Source organism: Tympanuchus pallidicinctus, unplaced genomic scaffold (assembly GCF_026119805.1).
Source record: "Tympanuchus pallidicinctus isolate F22 unplaced genomic scaffold, pur_lepc_1.0 scaffold16, whole genome shotgun sequence".
Classification (NCBI taxonomy): domain Eukaryota; kingdom Metazoa; phylum Chordata; class Aves; order Galliformes; family Phasianidae; genus Tympanuchus; species Tympanuchus pallidicinctus.
In genome coordinates this window covers 27,556,126-27,571,248 of record NW_026294679.1, presented here as the reverse complement: position 1 = coordinate 27,571,248, position 15,123 = coordinate 27,556,126, and the positions used below count along the sequence as shown (strand labels likewise).

Sequence of the window (15,123 nt, the reverse complement as noted above, 5' to 3'; positions counted from 1 at the left end):
GATTTGATGCATCTCAGGCCATCAAGCTTCTCATCTGTTCAAAAAGTTATGGCTCTTTCTGTGGAAAAAATACATTTTATTTTATTTGGAGCTGAAGAGAGAGTGCATGAGTGTGATTTGGGAAGAAAATTGAACAGATAGTTTTTTCTTCTGGAGGGATAGTTAGACCTCTTTAGCATGTGATAAAGCTCAGATATAATTTGTTCTCTTGGACTTGAATGCCTGTGAATTCCAGATGCTCTAGGATAAAGGTTTTTCTTACTTGGTGGTTGGTTTTGTATTTTTTTTTTGCTGACTGGGGTTGTATTTATTTACACATCTCCAACATGATCTATTTTACAGTGTAGGATGTCAGACTATTTAAGCTGATGCCTACTTTGGGAAATCGGTGATTTCAGTCTGCAGCTGAAGTGTTTTGTTTTTATGGTTGTAAAACCCAATGGCATGGTGGGACTCTGGAAAATGAAGAATGACAAGCACTTGGCTTTGTACATTTCTCAATACTTTCTAAGCTACATAAAATTTTTGCATATAACCTTCCATTTTCACGGATCACACACTGATCTGCATGCTCAGATTTACTGATTTTTATTTTTTTAATTTAAATTCTTACTGGAACGCTATGTGGAATATTAAATTCTGACTATCCTTACTATAGAATCATAGAATAAATAAAGTTGGAGAAGACCTCTAAGATCATCTAGTCCAACCATCCACCTACCACCAATGTTCCCCACTCAGCTGTATTCTTAGTACCACATCTGTGCCTTTCTCGAGCTGATATTTCTTAGAAGATCTGTTTGGTATTTAGAGGGCATGCTGGAGACAGCTGGCCAATACAGACAAGATTTAAGCCTTCTCCTGTCTTTATCAAAGGCACAAAACATACAGAGCTGAAAATGGGATAGAATTGCTGTCCTGGGATTTGCTACCAATCAGACTTCACTCATCAGGTCATTTGTGCTCAAAAAGAGAAATGCCTTCTGGCAGCAGGCAGCAGGGTGCTGCATCCCTTAGGCATTCAGCGCCAGGCTGGATGTGGCTCTGGGCAGCCTGGTCTGGTGGTTGGCGACCCTGCACATAGCAGGGGGGTTGAAACCAGATGATCGTTGTGGTCCTTTGCAACCCAGGCCATTCTATGATTCTATGATCCCAGCAGTGGGCTGACCCCGCAGTGGCAGGAAAAATGACATCTGCCCCCACTGTGATCTGCCATGGCTGCCTGCTGCTAAAAGGAGTCTGCTGATACCTCACTTTCTGGAGCAATGTTGTAGCATCTTTGTTTTCATTTAGAAGGTGCAATTTTGTGTTTTGGTTGATGCTGTTAGGGAACGTTGCAGTTTGGTATTTCTCTACTGATATAAATTTCAAGCTTTTAGGCTTAAAGGGTAGAGTAGAAAAAGAGCCTTCCTTCTTTAAGCTTATAGCAATCAACTACCAATGTAAATAGCCTACTTAATGAGTCTTGCCAAGAGTATCATATTAGGGAAGTACAAGCCATTAACTTTTCAGTTGCACAGCATAAACGGCCCTTCTTGTTATTTGGGTGGGAATCTATAAAACTTAATTTCCTACACATAAAAATACATTTTTTTACATGATAGTAACATAAGCATTGTGATGTTTTCTTAGTTTGAAATAGTACTGTCATTTAGTGCTGCCATTTCTCCCCTTGCCACCTTACTTTCTCAAATTCTTTTGTAAAAGACAGATATGTTTTTGTACGCTTAAAAATACAAACGTGGGTAACGTTCTGTAGATAGATTGGTATTATGTGTTCTCATTTTGGATACTGGTTTGAAGACTGGATTAGCACTGTTATCAAAGAATGGAAAAAATTTCTCTCTATCACTTATGTATAGTTTCTCTACGGATTTGGTAGGGCAATTTTGTTATGTTTGTTTTAGAATTTCTTGGTGTTGAAAAATATACTTATTTTGTGATAATATAGTACATTTTTGTGAAAAAGAAGCCATTTCCTTAGTCTTAGAACAGTAATTTTAATGTTCTTCTTATTCTAATAGCAACAAAAGCATGCTGAAAATCAGAGTTCTTCTCTTGCATGCTTGGACATGCACACAGCACACAGAGACTAAATCTCACAGTAAAGATTGTTATGTGCTCTCAACAGCAGCAGGCTCGTGTCTTTTTCCTTAAGCCTTGAGTCTGCTGGGAGACGGTGCAGTGGTGAGCATTACACTGCTCTTCTCTGGATAATGCAGTTTGTGAATTACTTCACTATTATTTCACTATTTCATTGTGTGTGAGATTTCAAGGAAGCAGTTTTGTGTATGCCGTATATTCTAGCACTGTTGATGTCCTGCTGATATTTGCTGGAATTACACATAAAATCCTGCCGCAAATGCAGAGAATACTCAGTTTTTTCTTCCAGAAGGCTAGTCAGGTCTTCACATATGACGAGAGATTTGTTGACTACAATGATAACAGCTACCATATTGCTCTACTCCCACATCAACACAAATGCTGGCAAAAGCTACTGTGCCAGCTGCCCACTTACACACTCTAGTGGCACCTTTGGTATTCCTCAAATCCACAAATTGCCATTCTGCTCCAATTAATGCTCAAACACAATTTTTTTTCAGTCTCCTGTATTTAGCAGATTTCTGTGAGAAAATAAAAGACGAAGGCAGATACACAGCAATCTGTCAAGCCAGAACACACCTGGTGTCATTAAGCCTTTCTTAATGCCAGAAAATACCGTAGCGTTATCTGTGGGAATTATGAAAGAGCCATAGATTAGTGCAGACAGTGAGGACATGAAACCTCAGCTAGAGTGAGTGAGTGCTGGTGTTCATTACGCAGCAAGCAGCAATACTTAGAGCTGTGGTGGAGCTTCCTACAATCACAGAGGTCCTGCCTCTCATCCTACCCAGGGCCAGGCCTTCTGCAGTATCTGCTTGCAGACATGTTGGTTGGCTTGTATAGGAGCAGGCAACTAAAGGAGGCTTCCCATGGTATGGTGCTTCTCTGCAACAAGATAAGATGACTTCCATAACCACCATTTTTATCTAAACTGCCCACATAGGCTTTGCCCTCCCAGAGCATGCTCCTCCAGCCTGTGATATATTCACCATCAAGCTAAACATGCATAGAGATGGAGGTTGCAATAATTTGTGATAATTTTCCATCTCTAGAAGTGTTTCTTTCAAATCTAAGTCTGTAATAAGAGAATATACAAATTATGCTGCAGGATCATATGTAAGACTTGAATTTGTGTCCATTTTTATTTTTACATGTGTTTGCCTGATTTTAGTGGGGCTACATTTCTCATGTTCAAAAAAAAAAAAAAAAAAAAAACAGCTGAATTTGGTGTGTGCCATTTCTGTGGTTGTATGATCACTTTTCTCTGTCCATGAAGCTTCATTTTGATTATTAGAAGGCATTTTATACTCAGTAGATTTGTGACAAGCAAGAGGTGTATAAAGATCATACTGTGGTTGTTGTTGACCAGTGAAACACAATGAAAAATCCTGCAACTCTTGCTGCACATTATTTAAGAAATTGATGGCAGCTTCCATACTCAGAAACAGAACACTGACAGAATATCAAAATAAGTTAATGACATGCCAAAATGCAAATGGTGCTTTTCTTGTCTGAAGTTTGTGCGCTAAATCAAGAGAGATTCTTCTGGAACGTCCTTGTTTGAGTGCTCTCTAAGCTTCTGGTCTTACAATCCATCACTGTTTGGTGTTTTATTGTCCTGCACAGAGTGCTTACTTATGAGATGAAATACAAGAAGGTCATAGTTAATCCTTTTAGCAGTTCTAGTTCTGTCCTTGCAGCACTGTGGAACTATTTACTCTTAAGTAAAAACCTCTAGAGTGTGTACATTGCAATGGTATTTGCTAGTATTCCTTTCTGACCTAGCGCATGTTTTGGTGTGATGTTGTTTTATTGGACATTTGAATAGCTTAGAAGGAAAGTGTAAAAACAGGCATCACTGGTATGCCTCTAAAAGGAGGGCTCTTCTGCCTAGATAAAGTTTCTGATATTCCCCTACTGAGGGGTTACTGCACATAAAGTGTTCCTCTGGATCACCACCAAATTGCTTGTTTGCAGTTTCAGGGCATATTACCTTTAAGCCACTTAGATTGTGTCAAAACAGATAAAAAGTAATTATTTTAATTAACATTGAAATACAGTGTTATCAAGTTACAGGTGTTATTTCAGAACATCTTCCCGTGAAAATCCTTCTGTGCCATTCTGTTGAGGATAATTGAGCGGAATCCTTCTTTTGAAACCTGTGCATTGATGTCAGCAAACTTTCTTCTTGATAATCTTGGTCTCATTGGACCTGTTGTAAGAGATGTATTATCCTTCTGCTTTTCTTTACCATCTACTCCTTACTTACAAGGTACGTAGGTGCTATTTAATAGAAATATTTCCGTATTTATGCTTTGTTATCAGGTGAATAAGTCAAGAAGACAACTTAGCAAAAGAGAATTGAGAGGAGGAGAATGAAAACCGTGACTTCAGTGAAAAGGAATAACAATAAGTTTGTAGAAGCAGAGAAAATTTGTCACTTCAGAATTCTAATACATAGTTAATACTGGCTTTTAAAATAGTCATATCTTCTGGGGCATGTACAGAGGAGCACGAAGAAAGCTCAGTTTTCTAGTGACTGCCAAATGACACTGCTCTGCAGCCACTGCCTCCAACACAAATAGCTCGGCTACACTTAAGTGTTCTTATTGGAGGCTTTCTTTTTGGAGGCATCTGAAACAGAGCAGCCATAAATAAGGTCTCCTGTTTGTGTACATTCTGTTATTTTTGCAACTAAGCTATATTGTATCCAAAAGAAATATTAGAATAACTGAATGTCTTCCACCTAGAAGTGAGTGGGGTGAAAAAAGTGTGAATTGTCAGTGTAGGTCAAGAAATAATTAAAATTCAGAATTTGGTGTCTGGATGCATTTCATCTTCTGAACCAAAGCACTGGCACCCTGTGCAACCTTTCAAAAGACATTGGAGCCTCAGGCATAAGTACCTAAATGTCACAGCAAATGAAGAGATCCAGACAGCCAGCTTACTGCTCGTGATGGAAAAGTACGCTGCAAGTGGAAGGAGAGTGAGTGCTGTAGGAATGTTATAAAAACTGCAGAGACAGTTCAGGAAAATCATTAATAGAAAAGGCATCTTGGAGCAGGAAGGAGTTTCTCATGTCTCTGTTTCTCAGTGTGACAGTTGATAGCAAAGCACTCGAAAACTTTTTTTTTTTTTTAGTATGTCTGTCCCACAGAAAAGAAAGGTTTAGTTTAGAAATTTCAGCCAAGTATGTACCTGCACACTGTTGGTTACCAGCTTGGCAGAACTCTCTCAAGGAATTTATCTCAAGTTGGATAACACAGCTGAATCTGTAGAAGCAGTAAGGAGCACAGATCCAGGCGCTGGGCGCAGAGCAGCAGAGCAGGAGGCTGGCAGCACTGGTGGCTTTTAGCAGCAGTGCTGAGTTACTGAAGTAGGGAGCTTGGAGGGGTTGACATCATCAGCTGCTGTGGTAACACCTCGATCATGTGGTAATTCAGTACTGAATATGTGAAAGCCTCTCTTTCTCATTGACTAAATCTAGCTACATGATCAATATGTCATTACTGTTTTTCCTCCATTAAATAAGAACATATACTATATCTTCTCCAACTTTTGGTGTTCATTTTTTTTCCTTCCTTTCCCTCTTTTTGGCAATTTTTTCTACCTTATACTTCAGAGCTATTTGAGAAGCAAAGATAGGTGCAAACTGTGTCTGGATTTGTTCCATCTGTGACATTTAATTGTAACCAGAGCCAATACTGAGAGCTTTAACCTGTTTTTTCCTTGAGTTTGGCCTTGATATTCTTGCCAAAGAAATGCACGCCAACTGATGTGTACATTTTATGGTATCATATTATATGTATCATATGATTGCATGGTTAATGCAACCAGAAAAAAAAGATGACATGATTTAGATAAAATGTGTGTTTAGGCAGAGTTTTTCATTTGAGCAGCTGATAAAATAGAGCATGAAAAGTATTTTTATGGTTAACAAAAATGTCAGAATTACAAGTTTTTGAAAAGAAAAGGAATCTTATGGACTCTTTTGCTTATAACTGATGTAGGAAAGCAGAGGTGAAATTTCCTTTGTTGCTTCTGTCTTTAAGGATCTAGTCCTTGCTGTTGCATTATTCCAAATCATTCACTGAGTAATTTGCATAATGATTTTGGTTTCAGTGAGTCTCATCCGAATTTGTTTATTAGAATGTATGTGAAGGACATAGCTGAACTGGATTCATTGAAAAGTTTGAGCAAACACTGGTGATACTCTCCCAGAATATTCTCACCTCTCTTCAGAACTGATTCAAATCTCAAATTAAAACCAGCGAAAAGCTAAATTCTAGGGACAATCATACTGAGGTTTGTAAATCTGCCAGCCTTCTACGCCCTGTGCACAGAAGTAGAGACAAGACAGGCTGCCTCCTGATTTTGACCTTTTTTTTTTAACTTAGATGTTTTGCTGAGTTCTCACGTCGTTCCACACAGCCTCCGCCCATGGGCATTTTTAATCTCTCTGGCGTGTTCAGGTCTTGCTTGTTGGTGTTTTGCTAGTTTATCTGAACACTGTGTTCTCAAAGCTTGCAGTATGATAAATGATATCACAAAGAAAGATAAACAAAGCTGACAGTAATAAGTATGAATTTAAAGGGGAAAAAGGGGAAGATCAGATGTTGGGGAAATTTGTCAGTATGTGATGAGGAGCTGGAACAAGGTCCCTGAGAGCCTGTGGATGCCTCAACCCTGGAGGCATCAAGGTTGGATGGGGCCCTGGGCAACCTGATTTAGTGCCTGACCTAAGCAGTGGCAACCCAGCCCATGGCAGGAGTTTGGAACTAGATGACCTTTGGTTTCTCTTTCAACCCCATCCATTCCATGACTTTATGATTTTATCAATAGACCCTGATTCCCATCCATTCTGCTACTCTTGCTTCTTTCTCTTCTCTTTATCTTTTGCTTCATGTTCTCCTCCCTGTGCCATTGAGATTTTAAACAGTTCGAGTCCTTCCCTCTCTTTTCCTGCTATAAGCATGGGAAAGGAACAGCAAAGAAGAAATGTAGCACTCTTCCACAGCAACAGGCAGCCAGCAACGTGCTTACAGCAGGAGCCTCTGACACAGCACACAGGGAGTCTGAGAACAGGAAGAGTAACATGGCATTGGTTCCTAAATCAGCCTGCAGAAAGTGTCAGACTGTCTGTGTCAGCCCACGATCGCTGGTTAGGAGAAGCGACTCCCTTTTCTCCAACCCAGGAACAAGCCATTTGCAATCTCTAAACATTATGTTTTGGAGCTTTTTGTTTGATGTTGTTTTGGTTTTACTTAGGATTAGAATTTACTTGCTTGGATATCTGCCTTTTCATGTGCCGAACATGTACATAACTAAACATCAGCCAGTGAACAGTCTCACAGGATTCTGTGGTGAGACAACTATTTTCTTGTATCTATTTAAAAGTCAGTGAATTTTATTTCAGTTGGCTCTTCACCACTAGCTTTCGATACTCAGAAAAGAGTGTTAAGAAGGCAATACCTGTGCTGAGGTCCAGATTCCCTGTGGACATTCTGCTCTTTGCATGTTTGCTTTCACAGTCCTTATGTAATGAGATTACATAAGCTAAGGCTGTAATGTTCAAAACCATTTACTATATTAAAGAGCAACTACCATTGATGGATCTTTATCAGTTGCCTGAAGCAGAAAGGATGCACATGGCAGTGCATTTGGAAACTGGTTGTTTACAATACTCATCAATGCTTGTTGCCAATCCTGGGCAGATGTCATCAACAGTCATTATGCAGATCTGAAAATAGAATGAGACTTGACCTTAAATGATCAATAATCTGTCTCTGAATGATGCAGATGTTGGCCCATTCCTTCTGTGAGCCTCCTGTGGCTCAAGGCCCCCGCAGACTTGGATTTAGGGCAGCATGATGACAGGTAGGCATCGCAGGGTGCATTTCAAATGGAGTCTCCTCGCCTCTAAGAGTCAGAGTATCTTACTGTGCTGATATCTGTCCTCATAGAGGGGCATGTGACCTGCGCATGTCTGCAGAACAGAGCCCTACTGCACTGCTCGTCACCTCCAAAATGGAAAGTTACTTGTGCCACCTGTTGAAGCTCACTTTTTGGAGGAGGAAAAGCAGCCTTGGGAGCACTGCTGTGGTGTTTCCTTGTCTGCTTCAGCAACTAGGCTGCGGCCTGGGAAGGGAAGAAGCAGCGTCAGGGTGAACCAAAGCTCATGTGCAGTTATCTTGCCTGCTTTCCTGCAGTGTGAGAGCCCAACATGGACAGCTAGCTTTGCATGGCTTTGACAGCACTGTTGTAACTGCTATGTTGTGTGAAGAGGACAGCTTGCCATGGTGTAATGTTCATACATTTACTTAAATCTGACTTCTGCTTAGCTCCCATAAAAGGGGAAAGAGTGCAGAGAGCAGTATTCTCTCACCTTCATTCCCTCTGCCCTCACACGAGGCTTGGGAGGAACACTGCCTTCTCCTTTCTTTTGCGAAGTGCTGGCAAGCACAGACTGTTACAGTCCACCTTGGCATTAAAACCAGTCAGCTGCTTCCATGCTCCTGTTTGCTTGCTGGCATGTGGCAGAGGGCATGAGAGAAAGAGAAGCAATGCTATACTCCTGAACTATAGCACTAAAGTATAAGACACAGCAAGTACAGCCTGCCTGCAGACAAACACCAAGCCAGCCCTTGAGGTTTGTCAGTGTCTGCTCTTTAGTTAGAGGGGAGGACAGTGCAAGGGATTTGTGTAAAGTCTCTTCTTGTCAGGAAGAGACCACAGTCGCCCCACAATGGGTGAGGACTGGTGGTCTTTTTAATATTTGCTTCTCCTCCTTTACAGTCTCTAAAAATGTGCATACGGAGGGGCCTGCAACCTGGCACCTTCCCAAAGTGCTCTGCAAGAAGGACATCATGGCAATATTTTGTCCACATGAATGTTAATGTGAATCAGAAGTTGTTACGAGCGATGCAGCAAACTGCACTGTTATATTTGTGCAGGGAGTGATCGTTTTATTCAAAGGCAGTTGCAGCAACTGCAAAGATGTTTGTGACTTCAGTTTCTTTTCTTTTTTTCTTCAGTTTTGAGAGCATTCTTCCTCTCCCCTTTTTTGTTGTTCTCTCTCAAGTTGTGACATGAGATCAGGGGAGCTTAAGAGCTTAAATGACTTCTCCGTGTACCATCATTTCAAGATGAATAAGCATTCATGAAGACAGCCTGAGGGAAGGGAACTGATGTACTATTTAAACACCCTGGCTCATAATTCATAGGAAACTCAGCAGGAGTGTGCCCAGTGCTGAAAACTTTGCCTTGGGGTTCACATGGATCAATCAGTGATAAGATTGCATGGCTGACTGGGGGTAAGGAAGGGGAGAAAACAATTTAAAAGCAGTGAAAGATGTTCCCAACTATTGTAGCCAAACTTTTTCTCCCATAGTCTGTGGAACCACCACGAGACAGGCTGGAGAACTGGCCCTGCTCTCAGTTGTCTCCCTTGCAACCACACCATTGCAATCCCAGTGCAGAAAGAACTGGCTGATGGAGAGGCAGCTGGCAGCACTGCTCAGCTGTTTTGAGATAAGCAATTTTCTGTTCAGGTCAGCGAGTGCTTGCCAGAATAGAGTTCAGACCATCCTCGCTAGAGAGGGTGGAAAAGTCCAAACTGAGAAAATAAGACCATACATTCTCTCTAAAATTGGTTGCATGATCGATTTCCATCTGAATATGTTTGTCTTGGAACTTGTTTTTCTCTGTAAGATACAGAAAGATGAATTCACAGTTTGCAGAAAAGTTGTGTAATATTTCCATTTAGACTGTGCTGTCAGGCAGTCAATTTAATGACTGCTGAAAAACCTAACACCACTGGAATCTAATCCGACTGCTTGCTCCATTTTTTTTTTATGTTGAAATTCCTGGCACTCCTCATCTTGGTGTTCTGCAACCAGCAGCCATGCCTCAAGAGTGAGCACCTTTGTTCAAAATGGCTACTATTTCATGTTGTTGGTGGTAATGACTGTTCTCAGAAGTTCTAGATGGCAAGGTTTCAAATGCTGAAGTACAGCACACTGAAATAAAACCAGGCTCCAGACAGCTTGTTTTCCCTCACATTAGCTATCCTGTTCACCACGTTTTTTTTTTAAGTTAATTAATTTATTTTTTTGAGATCATTCTTTGCATGTTTTAGTGAAGAAAGCAGTTCTGAGCAATCTGGTGAGAGAAGTAGGGGTAGATACTTCTCTCTTTCATAGCTGGGTTTCCCATTGTACGTCTCCTGTCTCAGTAATCACTCCTTATTCCTCCTAAGCATGAGGAGAAACACTGACAACATGTTGGAACATCCTACTGTTTTTCTTCCTGGATTATTTGCTGTCACGTTTTTGTCAGACATCCCTACTGCTGTGCTGGAAGCAGTAGAGTTGCTTGCAATTCAGGTAGAGGCCAGTCATGCATTTTTGGTGGTTGCAATAGACCTGTTATTAACTCCTGAGGGCATGGGACTTAGTGATCAGGCTATAGATAGCCTATGGATCTGGTATCTACTAATCTCATTAACCTTGGATTTAGCTTGATGTGTGCTTCAGTTGCTCTCCTAGCTTCATAGTGGCAAATTATTCAGCCACTATTGCACTATTAGGCATATGTGAGTTGTTCTTGGTCAGTGCTGAAGAATATCAGTTTTCCACCCGTCTTCTGGGTCACTCTGTGCCATATATATCTGTTCTGAGTACTTCACTTGAATCAATTTTATGAAGGTAAATACACAGATAGTAGTATGTTTCTAGATTTTTGGCTATAAAGAAACATTTGGCTCTGCTCACAAAATACACACAAGTTTCAATATTCATACCAGGGCTTATTTGGTTCTGGCAGGTGTTTAGTGGTATAGAGAAAGTAAGGGTTTTTCTAAGTGGTTTTTCTTTTACGGTTTCTGTATTACTTCAGCTGTACCACTTTAGAGGTGTGTATAATTAGGCTGGTGCAACCTCTAAATTAATTTGATGTAGCTATGGCTATAAAATGTATTTTAAAGGGTAGTGAACATTCAAAAAAAAATAATAATAATAATTAAGAAAGTATACTGTAGCGGTGCAGCTATTGCCAGAGCAAAATGGTGGAACTGATCTAGGTGACTAGCAATTAAACTCCAAACCTACCTGTAGCTCCATCTCATACAATTACTTTTGTTGATCTGCTATTCTAAAACTTTCCTATCACTTATATGCAAATTTGTATCTCCACAGCATGACGAGGAATATGTTACAGGACTGATAAAATCCATGGAGACAGCTTTATTGTTAGCAGCTACTAGTCACACTAAGGAGAAGACACCAGTAAAACTAATTTCACTAAAAAGAACATCTTTGACGTTGAAAACAGTTGCTTGACTTTTTCTTTGTTCTCTACTTCATTTCTCCTCCCCACTCAGAAATGAGCAGGTGAATGTCACGTGTTCAAACCTTTAAAGTACTGTCAGTGGCTACACTGAATTTATGTGGAGATATGCTAATCAATGTTAGAAGTTGGCATTGAGACAGATGAGATTAGACACGATTAACCTAAAAACGGAGAAAAATAAGAAAGAAATAAGATGAAAAAGATGAAAAATACTGATACTAAAAGGGAAAAACAGAGCAATAACTGTAGTAAATTAGGTAAGAAGAGTTCATGCAAGATACCAGGTTAGCAATTAGTGAAAGAAGAAAAGAAAATTAGAACAGATCTACAGATGACAAGCTTCTGATGTGAGTTCAGCAGGTTACAGATAAGCTGTGTTCAGACAAATCAGAAAACAGACCCACGCTCCATCACACAGGGCCACAGTCAGATCTCTGCCATCAGGCACCAGCTGTGCTTGGACAAATGACTGCTTGCCCTGCTTTGCAGCCAGCACTGTCCCTGCAAGTGTGTGATGTATGTTAAGCCCCTGAACTTTGGACAGGGAGCTGAGAGGCTTTTAGGAAGGCTAACGTTAGCATAGGAGGCACAGCTTTAGCCACGTTTGTTTGCTGTTCTCGTTTCTCATTACAGTGCATCCTGCAGGTTATCAGTGGTGGCTGTTATGAATATATAAGAATTATGGGGGGGGGGGCATTCACAAAGACTAGCTTTAGCTTCAGGATGCTTTTCTCTTTCACTTTCTGTAAAATCAAGAGGAAGCACTTCTGGGGGGGCAGCTGAGCACACCTACAAGGAGCTCTGGTGGAGACACGCTGTCTGGGAGTTTACCTCTCCCCACTGGCTGTGGAAAGATCCTAAGGCAAAGAAACCCCTTTGGCTAACAATAGTCTTTGCACCTGTCCTGCTATGCGGCCTGGTATAAGAACCAGGAGCAGGGAGTCATTCACTGAACAGTTTTGGAACAAGCCTGTAAAGACTTCAATGATGAAAATAAATAGCATCCTTTAGGGCTGTCGTATATTCAGAACACAAGTAATGGTGATAAGATATTGCTCAGAGCAGAACATGGTTTAATTCAAATACTGGTGAATGTTAAAACAGTGCTATAAAGTTGCGGTTGCTTTATTGTCTGCGTACTCTCCCTATTTTATCTGTCTGGATATGGCTGGTGAAGCAGGCATACACTCCTATAAGAGCAAAAACTTGTAAAACACCGCTCTTAATTGCTGTTTTTAATATGTTTCTTTGTGAAATTCTAATTGTGGATGCTGAACTTAATCAGAGGTCTGAAAGAGAGTATAAGAGCTAGTAGTAAGTGACTATGAGTCAAGCGAATGAAATATAAGACTAGTCCCACTACATATCTAGGCTCTGAGCCAATGAGAGGGAACATCTGGGTGTTCCCCTTCTCATTCATTTAGCGTAATTTTTCTTCTGTTTCCTTAGCAGTTAATTAGCTTTTGTTCACAGCAGCAGTGGGGAATAAGACAACGATGTCTTTCCTGTCTTGCCACATCACCTGAGCCACAGTAGCCTTGATGGTACAAAAACTGGCAGGCACCAGGATTATTCTGGAATGACCATCTTCTGTGCCTATGCAAAACAAGCCTAAAGCTCTGTAGGTGTAAGAAAACCAGGTTGGTAGATGACATTGAAGAATCACTCACTTAGACTTTCTTTATTCCTTTTATGTGTTACCTTCTTCATGAAAGGAGTGTAGAAGGAGTTTCTATGTCATCCAATGAAGAGGTGTAGTATTATGAGGAAAATCTAATATGCAGGACCATTCAAAATAATCATAGAAGGCCCTTTTGGAAAGGGGAAGGGCTGTGGGAAAGACTTCTTGATACTGTAGCGGAAAGCCAGCAGAAATGTATCTTGTTTCAGTGAAAATGGGAAATACTGAAGAAAGGAATTGGTCACTGTGGGCTACTTGAACAAGTAAAAGTAAAATATTAACTGCACTGGAAACAGAAAACTGGATGGCCACCAAAATAGGCTTTCACATTCTGACATAGTACACATGAGAAAAATAGGAACAGGCAAAGGATACACTGAAATGGTTGCCAAGAGGTTAAAGATAATGTGAAGAGGCTGTTTTAAGTCCTGGAGGTACAGTACAGCAAAATGACTTAACCAAGAAAATACTAATGGTAATTAATTTGTAATAGGGAGATAAATTTTGGGGCCAGTTCTTATTCCCAGTAAAACTGATTGGACTTTTGCCATAAAGTTTATTGGGAAGGTGATTAAACTTTGAATAATGACTTGGTTAAGAAATCATTTATGTAATTGTGAACTGCTAGGAAAAAGTAACTAAGAAGTACATAATGAAATATCATCACTTGAACAAATGTAGTTGAGGTGTCCCTTTGGGTATTTATAGAAGTGATGGAACAGCTAGTTGTTAAAATATCACAGGGAATTGAGGAGGTATCAGGAGACAAATAAGTGTCAGTATGACGCAAGTCTTTAAAAATTGAATTAAGAGTAACTGTGAAAATTATTGTTTTAAGAGCATGGTTCCAGTGCTACAGTAAAGTAAACCGTAATAAGAAAATTCCTTCCTGCATGTATTTTATTTTTTTAATAAGATGATGACAAGTTGGTAGAGTACAGACAGGCATCAAAACTTTACGAAGACATTTGATGCTCTACTGCAGAATTTCTTAAGGGAAATACTGGTCCAAGTCAATTTGGGCTAAAATTCATTTAAAGGTATTACAGGCTGGCCACAGAACCACAGACAGAAATTAAATCTGAATAGAGGTCAGCATTTTTAAGGGTATGCACTCAATAGTATCCTTTGAAGGTCAAGTTATGGTTCAACATTTGGAGGATAAATCACTAATTAAATGTGAAAATGATACTGATTAGGAGCATGATTAGCAGCAAAGACAAGAGAGGAAATATAAAAAGTTCTAGTTGTTCCCCTTAGATACTATAGATCTAATAAAGTGAGGCTAAACTTAAAAGAAAAACAAATAAATAAATGATAATGGCCAAACATTAACAGTACTTGGTGCTCATTAGGCAATAAATAAATGTTATGAAACCAGAAACACATCACAGTTATCTGTGACATAGTCTGTCTTTTCTAAATGCTTATTTGGGCTTTATAAAGCAGATGTGAAAACTGAAATTCAGAAAGCGCCATAAATATCATTAATAAAATGATAATTTGCTTGGTATTTTTCCATTAGTCTGAGAGGAATGTTTTCTTTTAACTGTTTACGTTGCTCGGAGTAGGTTGGGAGTTGCAAATCCAGATGGTACAGCTGGAGAGTGGCATTCTTTGAAGTGTTTATTATGGATGGGGATGAGGTGGGGAACAAGGAATAAAGGGGCAGGTAGCAGGGCAGTTCCTTGATGTGCTGGGTCAGACTAAACATTCAGCAAGTCCATCTTCTGCAATGGTTGTACACGGATGTTGAGAGGAGATGAGGAGCAGGATAAGCATGCATATATACTCCTCAGTAATGCTTCCCCAGCCTCTAATTGTTTTCATCTTAGGGACCTTGAATCACTTGTGCTTTTAGTAGTTCCAAAGGATTTCTTTTCAGCCTCTCCTTGAACTGAGATAAACTTTAGCACTGACATTCTCCTTTGGCAAGCAGTTCTACAAGTCTAACAAGTGCCACCTCCTTGTGTTTGTTTTGGAGCTGGTTG

At 40.0% G+C, this 15,123-nt stretch overlaps 1 protein-coding gene across 1 annotated transcript in view; it reads left to right on the top strand.

Moving 5' to 3' along the window:
• The window catches only part of PHYHIPL (phytanoyl-CoA 2-hydroxylase interacting protein like), a 52,328-nt gene that overhangs the window by 627 nt on the left and 36,578 nt on the right, over positions 1-15,123 (top strand). The gene's annotated exons all lie outside the window — the stretch shown is intronic.